Source organism: Canis lupus, chromosome 2 (assembly GCF_011100685.1).
Source record: "Canis lupus familiaris isolate Mischka breed German Shepherd chromosome 2, alternate assembly UU_Cfam_GSD_1.0, whole genome shotgun sequence".
NCBI lineage: Eukaryota > Metazoa > Chordata > Mammalia > Carnivora > Canidae > Canis > Canis lupus.
Genome location: NC_049223.1, coordinates 15,014,403 through 15,030,281, shown reverse-complemented (window position 1 = coordinate 15,030,281; position 15,879 = coordinate 15,014,403). Strand labels below are relative to the sequence as shown.

At 40.9% G+C, this 15,879-nt stretch overlaps 1 long non-coding RNA gene across 1 annotated transcript; it reads left to right on the top strand.

Annotated features, from left to right (window-relative positions):
• The first annotated feature begins 4,265 nt into the window (after positions 1–4,265).
• LOC119869983 lies at positions 4,266–13,914 on the top strand. Its single transcript, XR_005354939.1, has 2 exons — positions 4,266–4,958; positions 13,531–13,914. It is a non-coding gene; the product is annotated as an uncharacterized LOC119869983 (long non-coding RNA).
• The last annotated feature ends 1,965 nt before the right edge of the window (positions 13,915–15,879 follow it).

Below are 15,879 nucleotides of genomic sequence, written 5' to 3'. Positions count from 1 at the left end.
TGTTTATTCATGAGAGACACACACACACAGAGAGGCAGAGACATAGGCAGGAGAAGAAGCAGGCTCCCCAACAGGGAGCTTGATGCAGGACTCGATCTCAGGGCTCCAGGGGTCATGACCTAAGCTGAAGGGAGATGATCAACCACCAAGCCACCCAAGTGTCCCACAAATCCATTTTTTATGGGCCTTCCCATCTGGAGGAATGGCTGCTGAGAAGAGCTCCATGACATGCTTAGAGCACTGTTGAGGTTTGAAATCCTACAGTCAATGCCTAGTTCTCATGGCCTCTTCTCATTTTCTCTCAGGCATGAGAGCATTTGTCTCCAAATAGTACATGAGTCTGCTGAGGATTTCCAGTGGCTTTTCCTTCCTTCATTTTTAGCACTTCTGAAAACGTTCCCTTTGCTTTTCCCATCTCTAAAACCATTTCGTTCTAATTAACAGCATAGATGCGAAGTCGATTGTCTACCTTTTGATCTTCTGTGAAGGTCACCCTTGAAGTAGAGGGTGAGGCTTGGAAAGGCAGATTTCGTTCAATGGAAGGATGCCCTCAGTAGCCATTAGAGCTGCTGCATGGTGACATTGTGGTGACATTTTTATATTTTTTCTACAATGACGCAATGATACTAACTTTAGGGAGGAAGTGGTAAAAATCATCTCTCAGGTCTCTTCAGAGCCTGAACTTTTTATATTTCCATTTCCCTGAGTAGTACCAGGGAGGCACTTTTCCTTTACATTTCTGGACACTTGCTTTCATTCACCAGGAGAAGCGGGCCACATCATGCAAGAGGATGAAGCTGTATTTTTATGTTGGCATTTGCTCCTAGAGGTTTTTTTTTTTTTTTTTTTTTTTTTTTTCCAGCTTATTTTCAGGTCCTGAGCTGTGTGGTAGGCATTGCTTGCTATGGTCTGAATGTAGGTTTGGCCTCAAAACACATACATGGAAATCCCAACCCCCAAAGTGATGGTATTTAGAGGTGCAGCCTTTGGGAGGTGATTAAGTCACTAGGGTGGAGCCCTCATGAATGGGATGAGTGCCCTTATGAGAGAGACCCCAGGGAGCCCTCTCCCCCTTCCACTATATGAGATTATAGGTAAAAGATGCCCTCTATCAATCAGGAGATGGGCTCTCACTGATGGCAGTCACCTTGATCTATGGGATTCTGTTAGCATAGCCTGCAAAGACTAGGACACCACCTAGCTGGACTTTGGGGACTGATGTGTCCAGTCACTCCAGTTTAGCCATTCAGATGAACTGAGCCATCAACTAGGTTAAGTAGGTGGTTAGTCAGACAAAATTATCTGAGCAGATCCTCTTATGGAGATGTCTGTCAACTCTGAAGAAATGTCCTAAGTGTTACAGTGTAGGCTGAATTTACAAAATGGGGGGGTGGATAATGGAGCTTCTGATGGAGGAGAAAAGTAGATGTCTCATGTAGGGGAGGGGATGGATAACCTGTCAATGCTACTCAGAAATGCAGTTAAATGCAATTGTACTTGCAGGCTCTGGACAGGTAAATATCCAAACTAACAGGGAGAGTACATTCTTGGCTCTTGGAGATCCAGGAACAGCTTCTCCTAGAAGTCCAGACCATGTGGACTCTGCACATTCTGAACCCTGCTGCTCAAACACTCGTGCTAGCTGAGCTCTTGAATTGGCAGCACGGATACCCCTTGTGTGTTATAGCCTGGCTGCCTGAGGACACGTCTTTCTAATGTGGCTGCTGTAGAGCAAGACAGAATCTGATAGAAGACTGTCCTGGGACCAGAGGCTACGGTTCTTCATGAGATCTTCAGAGCTTGTCCTCCTCTTGTAGAGAGTGGAGAGAAGCACTGCCTTCTTCTAGCACTGCCCTGGAGGCCAGCTGCTCCCAGCCCTGCCATTCACATCTGTCCATCTCTGTCCTAGGACCCTTACTCAACACCCTACAGGGTGTTTCTATACCTAAATCCAAGCCTAAACCTTCAGTCTTTTGGGGGTGCTTTTTATTACTGCCACAGAGCCATAACCGAGAACTTGACCCCTGGGTTCAATGCATATGATGATCTTCTGTTAGGCGATATATTTTATCTGCCTGTTGACACAAATTGCCTCAAGAGATCTTTGCTTGTTATATGAAGAGTTATTCCCAGTTAGGATAAGAACACCGGAGAAGGAGGGGAGGTCCATTATTTTCTGTTTCCAAAAGAAAGAACTCACTAAAGTTCCACAAATGCAATAACAAAACAATATATATTTCTGTAGATTTTTATATTTTTTCTACAATGACGCAATTATTATATTTCATGCCTATTTTTCCATGCCATTAGGTATTTTTCTATAACAAATATTTTCATGGTTTTATTGTTATTTTGTTCCAAGTATGTGCTTTAATCCACTGAATTTCTTATTGTTGTGTACTCATGCTGTTTCCAATTTCCCTTTTTTAGCAATACACAATGTACATTTCTGCCAGAAATATAGGCTAGCACCCATTTCCCCAAAAACTATCTACAAAAAGTGTAATAATTTAAAATAATTTTAAAATTAATCCAACAGGTATAGAAGGCACTCCATTTTTGCTTAAATTTGTACTTTTTGATAACATTTAGAGTGAATCATATTTTCAAATGTTTATTGGCCATCTGCATATTTTTGCGAATTTCCCCTTTTATTCTTTGCCTACTTGAGGAAAAGGAATGAATTTTTTTCTCATAAAATATATGAGGCTTTAAAATTATGTTATGGATGGGGTATGTTGCAAATGAATTGAGCATTTTGTCATTTGCCCTTAAATTGTTATTTACACTGTTTTTGACATACAGAAAATTTTAACTTTAACATTGTCAGAACAGCTTGAGAATCTCAGAAGATACAACAAATGTGCAAAAATCTGTGTCTTTAAAGAACTTATAATTTAATTGTGGAGCTAGATATAAATGTGTGTAAAATAAGCAATATAATATTCAGAACAGTGGTCTTTCAGGAAGGGGCATAGCCACTAGGAGATGGGGCTGTTGCTTGCTCAGAGTTTGGAAAAGTGCCTTAGATGCTCTTGATCATCACTATTCCCCTCCCTGGTTGATGGTCACAGATTTAACTATCAGGCTGGATAAGAATACAGAGTGTCTCTAGGCAGTGTGTGATTAATGGCACACAAATGTGATAATGCACTCAGGCTGACCCTCCTGACAGTGTTGAGTTATTTTCTCTCTTCTGGGCAACCAACTGCATATTTGTGTCAGCACCCTTGATGATATCAGCGATATAAATTGTGTTTATCACTGGTCTATGAAAACTTAGAAAAGTGTCTAGAAAAAAAGAAAAAAAAACTTAGGGAGCATGAGAATGAACACTAGTTTGCATTTTCTTTCTTTCTTTCTTTCTTTCTTTCTTTCTTTCTTTCTTTCTTTCTTTCTTTTTTTTTTTGTAGCATTCAAATTCGATCGTGTTGTCTGTAAGAGTGGAGCCTGTCTCTGTGTCTCTCTAAGCACCTTGAAGTACTCAGCACGTTTGCTAGAATGTGTTTTAAAGACTCCAACCCAACGAGACTTCATTGTGTGCTTGTGTCTGTGGTGGGTGGGGGGAGATAGAGATTGAAACCCTGGGAAGGCAGCCGGGGCCTCCTGGGGCCCAACGTGAGGGGGCTGGCTCAAGGCGCCGTGGGAAACGTCCCTCTGGGTGGTACTGCAAAGCAACAGGACACGTCCAGGGAGCAGGAGCTTTTCCAATTCTGGTGGACTTCTGCCAACAGGGCGCTGGCAATGTTTAACAACCAGGTCTCTGGGGGAACAAAGTCCTGATGTGAAACATTTGCTGATGTCTCTGGTGTGAATACTTTCATCGTGGCCAACTGCAAGCTGGCGCTGGGAAGCTGTGGCACGTGGAGCTAGAAGAGATGTGCACTCTGGGCCCCTGTGAGCCAGTCAGGGCAAGTCCACAGGGTTCTGTTTCCATGCAATCCATTCATTCGTGGCAGGACCACAACCACTTCTTTTTTTATTTTTTATTTTTTATTTTTTTTAAAGATTTTATTTATTTATTCATGATAGTTACACAGAGAGAGACAGAGAGGCAGAGACACAGGCAGAGAGAGAAGCAGGCTCCATGCAGGGAGCCCGACGTGGGATTCGATCCTGGGTCTCCAGGATCGCACCCCGGGCCAAAGGCAGGCGCCAAACCGCTGTGCCACCCAGGGATCCCCCACAACCACTTCTTGACGCAGGGGCCACCGAAGGGGGGCAGGGTCATGAGCCTGGCCAGATGGCCTGTCAGGCAACCAGCCCTGCCAGCGAGGACGGGCCTGGTTGAGAGGCAGCAGGAGCTGCTGCAAAGCCGTAAAACTGAGGCAGAAGTCCTGGCAAGGGTATGGGGATGCCTGCACTCAGGGAGGCTGCCGGGGTGCCAGCACTCAGTTCCCTTCTTTGGCCAATTACAAGACTGGCATCGTGCCTTGTGATCCATGTGCAGTGACTGAGGCTGTGAGTGTCCTTCCTCTCCTGGTCAGACCCGGCTCAGACACGGCCCTGGGGGAACCAGCTGACGAAGGAAGATAAGAGCGACTCCGACTCCAACACCAGGGCCCAGGTGGGCCAAGGACTTCAGTGAACACTCAGGGGATGAATCTGAAGCCTCCATTTACCCACATATGAGGAAGGAAACGATTGTTTCAGTATTCAGGCCTTCTGAGGAATGACATCATTTATTCTGTCAGCAAATATTTCTCGGTGAACAAGAGGGATAAGATTTTAAAGCTATTAAGGAGTCTGCATTCTCGAAGAAGAGACAGATGAGAGACAATTTCATTTCCGATTCAGATGAAATCATGAAGGCCTCAGTGGTGACCAAGGGGGACAGGCATGCTGCTTTAGATAAGGTAGTCGTCGTGCTCCTTCTGAGAAGACAATGTTTGAACTGAGATCTGAAAGGTGAGAACAGAATAGTCGTTCCAAGAGCTGTGGGCAAAGGCAGGAGATAGGTAAGTACCAAGGTCCTGAGGCAGGAAGAAGGAATTGTGTTTATCCTTGTTGGCATATAATTTTTTGTGAACCTCTTTGGGTCGATTTTGCTGGGGGCTCTCTGTGCCTCTTGGGTCTGGATTTTTGTTTTATTTCCCAGATTATGGAAGTTATCAGCTATTATTTCTTCAAATACATTTTCTGCCCCATTTTCTTTCTCTTCTCCTTCTGGGACTCCTATAATGTGAATGTTACTATGCTTGATAGGATAGTATCACTGAGTTCTCTTAATCTATTCTTGTTTCTTTATTGTTATTTTTTCTTTCTCCTGTTCAGCTCTGTCTTCTAGGTCACTGCCTGGTTTCTCTGCCTCCTCTCGTCTGCTATTTATTCCCTCTGGTATACTTTTAATTTCAGTTATTGTGTTCTTCATCTCTAATTGGTTATTTTTTATATTTTCTATCTCTTTGTTGAGTGTCTCAGTGAGATTCTCCGCTTTTTGCTCAAGTCCAGGGAGTATTTTTATGACCATTAATCTAAATTTTCTACCAAGCATATTGTTTATCTTTTTATTTATTATTATTATTATTATTTTTAGCTTTCTTGCTGTGCTTTTGTCCTGGTCTTTCATTTGGGACATATTCTTCTGTCTCCTCATTTTGTCTCTGTTTCCATGTGCTGGGAAAGTCAACTCTGTCTCCTACTCTTGAAAGTGGTGGCCTTATGAACAAGAGGTCCTGTGGTGTCCCTCACTGCAATGTCCCTTGTTTACCTGAACCTGCTGCTTCAGGGGTATCTCCTATATGTGCTGGGTGTACTTTACTATTGGGGCTGAGCTGTCCAGTTGTCTGCAGTGGATCTCTTTGCCTGTGCTCAGTCCCTGTGTTGTCAGTGGGCCAAAGTGGGGCTGCCTTGGACTTGAGTTGGGTCTCCCCAAACATTTACCAGAACTACAGGTACATCAGATTTCAGGGCACTCTCTCTGTGTTGCTCCCAAGAGGCTTTCATTGGAGGGAAGAGCCTGGAATCAGACCAGATGTCTGCCCCATGGCCACTGCTGGGGCCACAGTGGAGCTGATACGTAAGGTTATCTTCTCTTCCTACTTTGGAATGGGGTTGGGTCCGGTCACAGCTGCTTGCTGGTGACACTTTGCATGGGCCCCTGCCAAGGGCAGGTTGGAGAAGATGGCTCTCCAGGAGAATGCAAGGTGGTTGCATTGTTAGCAAATGTTTTCCATGTGGCTTCTTCTCTAATTAGTGGAGAGTTTGTTCTGCCAGACTTCAGGCCGTTTTCTGGGTTATTTACATGGATGTGGGTGTTATTAAGGTGCATCTGTGAGGCCAGGTGAGCTTAGGAACTTCCCATTCTGTCATTTTCCCTGTAAATCCAAACTTAATTTTGATGCTGAGCAGGAGGTGCCATCAATGCCACAGAGAGGTTTTTCTTACAGAACAGATACTTTTAAATTTTTTATTTTATTATTATTATTTTTAGATTTTATTTATTTATTCATGAGAGACAGAGGGAGAGGCAGAGACATAGGCAGAGAAAGAAGCAGGTTCCCTGTGGGGAGCCTGATGTGGGACTTGATCCCAGGACCCTGGGATCACAACCTGAGCCAAAGGTAGAGGCTCAACCACTAAGCCACCCAGGCAGATACTTTTTTTAGTTAAACATTTTGTTTTGAGATAATTGTAGATTCACATGCAGGTATAAGGAATAATACAGAGAGATCCCATAGACATTGGATACCTACTTTCCCTCAGTGGTAACATCTTATAAAGCCATAGTGCAATATCACACCCAGGGTATTGGAATTGATGTGGTCAAGATACAGAACATTTCCATCACCATAAGGATCTCTAAGGTTCCCTTTTTAAGCCACTCTCACTTATTTCCTGCTCCCTTCTCACCATCATCCTTAGAAACCAGTACTTATCATTTAAAGAATGCTATTTGGTTGGAATCGTTCTGTATATAACCTTTTAAAATTTATGTTTTCACTCAGCATAATTTGCTGGAGATTTATCCAGGTTGTTTGTGAATTAATAGTTCATTCCTTTTTATTATCGTGTAATATTCCACAGTATGGATGTGCCACTGTTTAACCATTCACCCATTGAAGGTCACTTGTTTCCTTCTAGTTTGGAGCCATTTGGAGGAATTAGGTTGCTAAAAACATACATGTACAGGTTTTTGTGTAAACAAAAGTCTTCATTTTTCTGGGATAAATGTCTACATATACAGTTCCTAGGTTGTATGGTAATTACATGTTTAAATTTTAAGAAACTACCAACCTGTTTTTCAGAGTAGCTGTACCAGTTTACATTCCAACTAGCAATGTGTAAGTGATCCAATTTCCCTGCATCCTTGCCAGCATTAGTTGTTGTCACTAGTTTTTATTTTAGCCATTCTGATGGGGCTTAGTGATATCTCATTGTGGTTTTATTTTGCATTTCCCTAATGGCTGATGATAATGAACATTTTTCTTAGGCCTATTTGCCATTTGTGTATCTTCTTTTTTTTTTTTTTAAGATTATTTATTTGTTTATTTATTCATGAGACACAGAGAGAGAGAGAGAGAGGGAGAGAGAGAGAGAGAGAGAGGGGGAGACACAGAGGGAGAAGAAGGCTCCATGCAGTGCAGGGAGCTCGATGTGGGACTCAATTCCAGCACAGGACTCCAGGATCACACCCTGGGCTGAAGGCAGCGCTAAACCGCGGAGCCACCCAGGCATCCCAGCCATTTGTGTACCTTTAGTGGAATGTCCCTATGTGTGTTTTGCCATGTTCTAATTGGATTGTTTGCTTTTTCACTGTTGAGGGTTCAGTTCTGGATACTAGTCCTTTGTCTGACATGCGGGTTGCAAATTTTTTTCCCCACTCTGTAGCTTGTCTTTTCATCTTCTTAACAGTTTTTTGTTTGTTTGCTTATTTGTTTTTGCAATGGGAAAGTTTTTAGTTTTGATGAAGTGCCATCTATCAACTTTCTACTTTATGAATCATGCATTTGCTATCAAGTCCCAGGACTCTGTCTAGGCTTAGACCCTGGAGACTTTTTTCCAAAAGTTTTATAGTTTTACTTAAAAATCTGTGATATATTTTGAATTAATTTTTGTATAAAATGTGAGACCAAGGTTTGAGGTTTGTATTTTTTTCATTCTTGTTTTTTTTGTCTATGAATCTCCAATTGCTCCAGCATTATTTCTTGAAACATTGATTCTTCCTCTCTGATTTGTTTTTGCATTTTTGTCAAAAGTAATTCATTTGTGTAGGTCTATTTCTGAATTCTTTATTCTGTTTCCTTGATTTATGTGCTATCTCTCTGCCAGTACCACACAGACTTGATTACTGTAGCTATATAGGAAGTCTTGAAATTGGGTAAACTGATCCCTCCTACTTTTTTCTTCTTTTAAAAAACTGTCTTGACTATTCTAGTTCCCTTGAATTCTCATATAAATTTTAGAATAATTTTGTCTATGTGTACAAAAAATCTTGGTGAGATCTTCATAGAAATAGCATTAAATGTGTATATCATTTTGGAGAGAATTGACATCTTTACTATATTAAAACTTCCAAGCCATTGGCTCAGAAGAGCTGTCCATTTATTTAGATCTTGTCTGATTTTTTTCATCAGCATTGTATATTATTCAGCATACAAAGTTTTGTTAGATTTACACCTAAGCATTAATTTTTTGAGAATTGTAAATGGTATTGTATTTTTGATTTCCATATCCACATGTTCCTTGCTAGTATATAGAAATACATTTTTTTTAAAGATTTTATTTTTTTATTCATGAGAGACAGAGAGAGAGAGAGGCAGAGACAGATGGAGGGAGAAGCAGGCTCCATGCAGGGAGCCCGACACGGGACTCGATCCAGGGTCTCCAGGATCATGCCCTGAGCAGAAGGCAGGTGCCCAACCGCTGAGCCACCCAGGGATCCCCCTAGAAATACAATTTTTTAAAAGGATTTATTTATTTTAGAGAGAAGGATGGGCAGAGGGGGAGAAAGAGAGAGTCTGAAGCAGACTTTGTGCTAAGCATGGAGCCCAATGCAAAGCTTGCTCTCACAATTCTGATATCACGACCCTGAGATCATGACCTGAGTTGAAACCAAGAGAGTTGGACACTTAACTGATTGTGCCACCCAGGCGCTCCTAGAAATACAATTTTTTAGAAAGTTGATCTTGAATCCTGTGCACTGCTGATCCCATTTATTAGTTCTAGGGAGTGTTTTGTTTTGTTCTTGTTTTTTGTATATTGTTTGGAATTTTCCATGTAATTGTGTCATCTGCAAATAGGGGTAGTTTTATTTTTCCTTTCTAACCTATACGCCTTTTATTTCTTTTTATTGCCTCATTTTATGGCTAGAGCTTCAAAGCACTATGTGGAGTAAGAGTGGTAAGCGCAGGCTTCCTTGCCTTGTTCCTGATCTCAGAGGTAAACAGTCAGTCTTTTTGTCAAGTAGAGGAAGTTCCTTTCTAAGATATTTATTTTTATTAACAAATTTAGCAATTCAATATTTATGAACACTACAGGAGTTTGCTTTCCCCTTAAAATTTTTTCTTTTCGATATGATAAAAATCGTATTTTTCAAAATTTCTTTTCAAGTTTACAAAAAGACTTTTGTTATCTTTTCCCACTGAAAGGACGTTGTGTTATTGTTTTATCTTTCCTGGGTTTGTTATGGAACACACTCCTTACATGGAGAAAATGTTTGCTACCAGTCTTAAGCTAACTTACTAAGAATGAAAATAAGTCTCGGGTCATAATTTGGCTAGTGAAGGAAACACTTCTTTATGGCATTGGTTATAACACAGGGAAAGATGTTGGGAAATAGCAGAGAATGAGACTGTGGGTTGGACAGCCAGGCTTTGGCCGTCTGCTGACCCTGTCTCTTCCCTGTCTTATGCCTCCTAGCCCTGCAACAAGCTGGTGTTCAGAGGTCTTTCTCTTCCTAACTTCAATCGCTTGGTGGCTACATGGCATTGCAGACCAAGCCTCTGTTTTCCTCTGATCCTGCCTCATTTATTTGCTTCTAGGTCTCGGCTTTCACCCAGCCTGTTCAGTGGAGACTGCAGGACAAGAAGACCAGCAGTATTATTTTCCTTCTTAGATGATCCAGGCCCTTGGGTTTCTGAGCACACCTCTACTGCTTACACAGTTGGCCTTGCCATTATCTAATGCTCCCGGGTGCTACATATTTGCTCTAAAAAATGAGCTTCAATCCCAGGGCCTAACTATTATGAACCACAAACTGAATTGAAAATCTAGCAAAATATATAGTTCAGATCTATAGACATCAGGTAGTGTGGGCTTTTCCTTTAGTTTCTTTGCTTTCATCATACAGATGAATTATCTGCACTGATCAACCCTTTTTGGTAACTTCTGATCCCTTCTTGTGTTCTGGCTGGTGTTAACATAACCTGCTGTATGTCTGAGTCTTCTTTTGTTCTCCATTTCTGCATTTTCTCTTTGAGAGATGAAACTGCAAGTAGCAATGCTGCCCAGGATCAACACATGAAGAGAGTAGTTCACAGCTGCACAGCATTCTGGAAACACCTTTGTGCCTCCCTTTAACTGCACAATCCTCATGATTGACTTCTAGCATTTTTACTGTCTTTCCTCTGAGAAGCTTGAAGCACTTTAATCTTTATTGGTATATTTCATAAGACGCAACATATACCAAGATTGACAGGCATTTCTATGGGTAGTTCAGTATTTTATTGATAAAGATATTTTACATAATTTTGAATGAAAACAATCTTATGCACTTGAGCCCACAGACCCTTTGAGTATCCCAGGCTCTGGGAGGAGCACTTAGATTTGTGCTTTGGTTACTAATAGTTCCCCAATTGCTCAAAGGGATTTATGTCTTTAAAATACAATAACAAAGACCTTAGGTCTCAGGAACTGACTAGAACTGTAAGGAGAATGGTCAGTCCTTCTTAAGGAGCAAGCTTGACAAGAGGTGGGCACTTTCACTGTGATAGACCCTACTACGACTGTGCCGTAAATTCAATCTCAGACCAGATTCGCCTCAATCAACAGGTATCTATCAGGATACCTATCAGGATGGGTATCTTCAGATATTATTTGGCATGAACTATATCCTGTAAGAAGCTTTCAGAAACTTAGTTTGAGTTTTGGAGAGTTAGAGGGAGAAAATGTAAGTTGCTGCTTTAGAAGAGAATTGAGACTAAAACTAGTCTAACTTTAAAAGAAGGGACATTCTTATAGCTCAAGGCAGTGCAATGGTAGCACAGCATTTCCTGGTCACTGCGCCACACTGGCCAGACAGTAATGTCAATCATCTACCACATGGGCTGGCAGTGTCTTTGAATGGTCAACGACTAAAGATTTAAGCAAGAATGTTAGTTTTTGACTGAATTTGCACCTCTGGGACAGTAGAGGGAGGGGTGAGTCCCAGACAAACCGCCATCTATGAGGCCTGTCCATATTATATCCATGTTCCTTTTACCAACAGCAAAAAACATGCATTTACAGGAGGTGCACACAAACAAGATTCTTTGGGGGCACATTTCTGTCTTTCTGTCTGATTATTTGTGACTAGAAAAACGGAAGCCAATTGGTATTTCTAGTATTGGAAAGAGGTGCATGTTGGGGTAGCCACAGTTCATGTTGGTGCCCGTGTACAAAAGTATGGCTGAAAAGTTTGTGAGGATAAAATTCAAGAGAGACTCCTAGGAAAGGTAGAGAATAGACTGGAAGTGTGAAAAGAAAGATATAACCGGCAATACAAAGACTAGAGATGTACCTTTTCACCTTCTGTGAAAATTAGAAATGATCACGACATATTCCATTGCCTTCCTAGAAATATACGGACATCATTCCATGTCTACCCACTTTTCAACACCAATAGCCTCTCTCTTGTATGACTCTCACCTGATCACCCAACCCAGAGGAGGCAGATTCTGGACCGTGAATCTTACTCTAAAATAGACTGCTTTGGGCACATAAGTGTTAGATACTTATATTTTTGTGTTCACACCTTCTTTCTTTATCTATGTCATAACTTCCTAAGATCAGGGCCAATGTCTCCCACTTCTTCCCAGCATGGTACTTTGCACTAGTAAGTGCTAGTGAATGTTTTCACTGATGGTTAGAATAAAAATGAATGGAGAAAAAGCTGAGGATTTAAGGAAAGAGAAAAAATGCCCAACCCCATCATTTATAAAATGTAATATTAAAAAAAATGCAACAGTTTTTTTTTATAAAAATTTTATAAAAATTATACATTTATAAAATGTAACAGTGTTACAGTTAGAGGGTGCTTGCACCCTGCCCATGTGGACTGCATTCTATCTAGAATGTCTCCATAAAGCAGTATAAAAATACCATCAGGACTCTGTTTCATTAGGGTGAACACTGCTGTACTTTTGCAAACTTGTGTATGTGCCAAGTTATAGGATTGATTTAAGTGTAGTGATCGTATCTTGAGTAGTCAAAAGAGTAATTGGGGAAGGCAAGATTGGTTTTATAGCAAACGATTGCAGGAAATCTTACCTGAATCTTTTCAGTTTATCATTTTCCTATGCAATGTTTCATTAGCTAATTGTTATTGAGACAATGAAGGACTTGGTTCCCAAACAGTCAATTACTTTGTCCAATTTGGGTAATAAAAACATTCTATGAATTGAAATATAGTTTACTTTGAAAGGAAATCCTGTCTCCCTGGAGGCTGTTAAATGGTTTGGGGAAAATGGTTCTACTATTCGCCTCTTTGTTGCAACATTATATGTTGGAAAAATACGCTTAATTACATTTGGTTGGCTCTAAAGACTTTCTGGTGCAAACTGCTCTGATAGTAACAAGGAAAACTTGCATGTGAGAGTTGTACAGGGAAACCTGGGGCCTAGGGAGGTCGTGGAATAAGTACAATGTGTGTATAGCACGTTGCAGAGCAGATCTGAGAGCCTCCACCAGCCACTTGAGGTTGAATCCACTTGTTCTTGCATTATTGTCTCATGCAGTAAAAATGCAAATAACCACTCAAAAGGATCCTCCATAGTGTTTAGGTTATGTATCTGAGGATGCCAAAGTGCTGAGGCCTTTGGGAATTTCTAAATTGTAAACTTAGTTTTTATTATTAATTTGACTTTTTAGTAGTAAAAATGCATTTTCTACTCAACAGTTATACTAGCCTACCATAACATTGATGCTTCTCTTTAAAAAGCTTTTAGATTGCTTTTAGGAGGGCCTACAAATGAATCATTGTCATAAAACAATGTGTTTAGGAGGCCTTAATGTTCTTGAAAGGTTTCCTTGGCCAGTTTTGCCATGTATTTAAGACAAATCCCTCTCCAAATGCTGTCACTCACCAAGACACTTGGAAGGTGGATTTTCTTGGGACATAAAGATGGCAGACGTAGTGGCCCAATTCTTTTTACTTTTTAGAATCATTTAAATATTTCTCTCTTTTTAAAAAGGAAATCAATGTTTCCTCTAATTCCTATGGCAGGAGGGTGTACGCATGTGCCTGAGTGTTGGCGTGCGTGTGTACGTGCACACACACGTGTTCCTGGCCCCATTTGATGCTATAGCTGAATCTCATTGTTCTTTATTTAGGACCTGACTGGTTGCATAGGAAAGATCTGGAGCTGCCTGTGCCTTTATCTGCATACCTCATCTGAAGGGACTCACGACTGTGTTTGCTCACGAAGAGCCATGTCTACAAGTACCTGTTTGTTTGAGGACTCAGAAAGCTTGTCTCAGTGTGGAAGACATTATCCAAGTCTTTGCTCTTGTCTCCTTAATGGGGCCCAGCAACAACCCTCCACCCCTGGAATTCTCTGCTTAGTGATATGTTCCTGAGATACATCCTGGTTTGATGCTAATAAGCACCAAACTGTCAAGTCTGTGTTTTTGAGCTGTCATATCTGTGTCTGACGTTGAGTTCATCTCTGAATGAATAGAAACAGCTTCAAATAAACTTTATTTTTGTTAATATGATGAAACTGAACACAATGTAATATTTGAGGGGCTTATACTATTATTTACCTGCATGACACCATCTTGAGAGTACCTATAGTCCCTTTCATACTGTTGAGCATATAGTAGATACTAAATTTAATATTGTTGAAACTGAGCTATTTAAAAAGTGGAAAAGTTCTGTTCTGGTTACAGTGGCTATGGCTGCCTGCCGCTTTTCAAAATTACATAGTATAGAGTTATAAGTCTCAAAATACTATCCTCTGTGTTAGATGGATTGAATCAATGGCCCCAATTCATCCTGAATCCATGCCCTTTGCAATGCGTTTGCAGCTTTTCCCATCGAGAGGTGACATATATCTCTAACTTGCTTTGGCCAAAGGGATGTTAGCAGACGTGAAATAAGCAGATTTTTTTTAAAGGTCCTTTCATATTTCTGTATTCTCTCTAGGTCCTCTGCCTTCAAAATGAGAACATACCCATGCTAGAAGATGAGTCAACTCACCCCAGGTGTCCCAACCAAGGCCATCCTAGACCAGCTGACAGCCAGTTCACTGTCAGACACATGAGACAGCCCAGTTAAGGTCAGCATTGCTGCCTAGCCTACTCTGGATGCCTAGGCATTTTGAGTGACTGTCAGTGTAAGAGCAAGCCCAGCCAAGTCCAGAAAAAGAGCCCAGCTTATCATAGAATCATAAGCAAAATAAATTCTTATTATTTTATACCACCGAGTCCCAGATGTTTGTTACCCAGAATTATTGTGGCACTAGATGATCCATAAAATATTAAGTACAATGTCATCTTTGATTCCTAAGTCACTCAGAATTTTAATCAGAGGAGTTGTTATGAAAATTAAATATCTTTGCCCAGTGATGGAGATAAGGACAGGATAGGGGATTGAGTGAATCCTCATAGACCCTCTTATCATATATTCACTTCTGAACAAAAATTTGTGGCATGTGATGTGATAGGCATAAGGGGTTCTACAACAAATGTATTTGAATTGTTGTCAGATGCAAGCATGTACAATTGTTCTACATCCCAAGTTACATAAAAATAAATAAACAACAAAAGCCAAACCAAAAACACTCTTTGGTTTCCTAACCTTTGTCTTTTTTTCTAATAAAAAGTAGGGCCTGGGATTATTTAATTTTATACTTAAATGGATTCCAGATAAGTATAAATTAATGGCTTACATTTACACATTTAGTATATAGAGTATCATCGTTCTTTGTCTGCAGGCAATAGACACTGACTCTGGCTTAATCAGAGAAGGGATTAATTGGAAGCATATTGGGGAATGCACAGAATCACAGGGAAAGTTGGAGAAGTAGCCTGGAAATGGACAGAAATGAAAGTGTCTCTTAGGATAGCAAAGGGAAAGGAACGGAAAAGCACACTAATTTTTAAAAGTGTAAAGTCCACTGTATGTGGCTTTAGTTTTTGTTTTCCACTACAATCTCTTCCTTGGTTCCCTTATGTTAGGGTGGGGGGCAAGGTTTCTTTGAGGGCTGTTTATTGATGGGAAAGTTGACTGGGCAGTTGCCTAAAGACAAGTGGGTAAGTGAATCTTCCTCCGTGGTCCCTATGATCAGAGGTGAAGTGAAACCTCAACTCTAGATTCCCTGGTCTGTGATGGTCACACACATACTGCCAACTTGTTCCCTGCCAGGCCTAGCTGGACAAATGTGGATTCAGGATAAACAGGTAAGGACCTACCACTTCGGAATGAGTTTCTCAATCAATCTGAGCCTCAGTTTCCTTATCCATAAAATGAGGATAAAAAAGGTATCTGCCTCATAAGAGTATTGTCAAAAAACTCATACACAACCACTCACCTAAAGTTAGCTTAGTTCTACTCAAGGGGAACTGGACAGGAGGATGTGTTGTTTTCATTCCCAGAGTGAAGACTGAGGCAGGCAGGTAGTGAATGGGAAGACCACAGGCTTTAGGCCAGACCAACTTGGCCCCCACTCTTGATTCCAC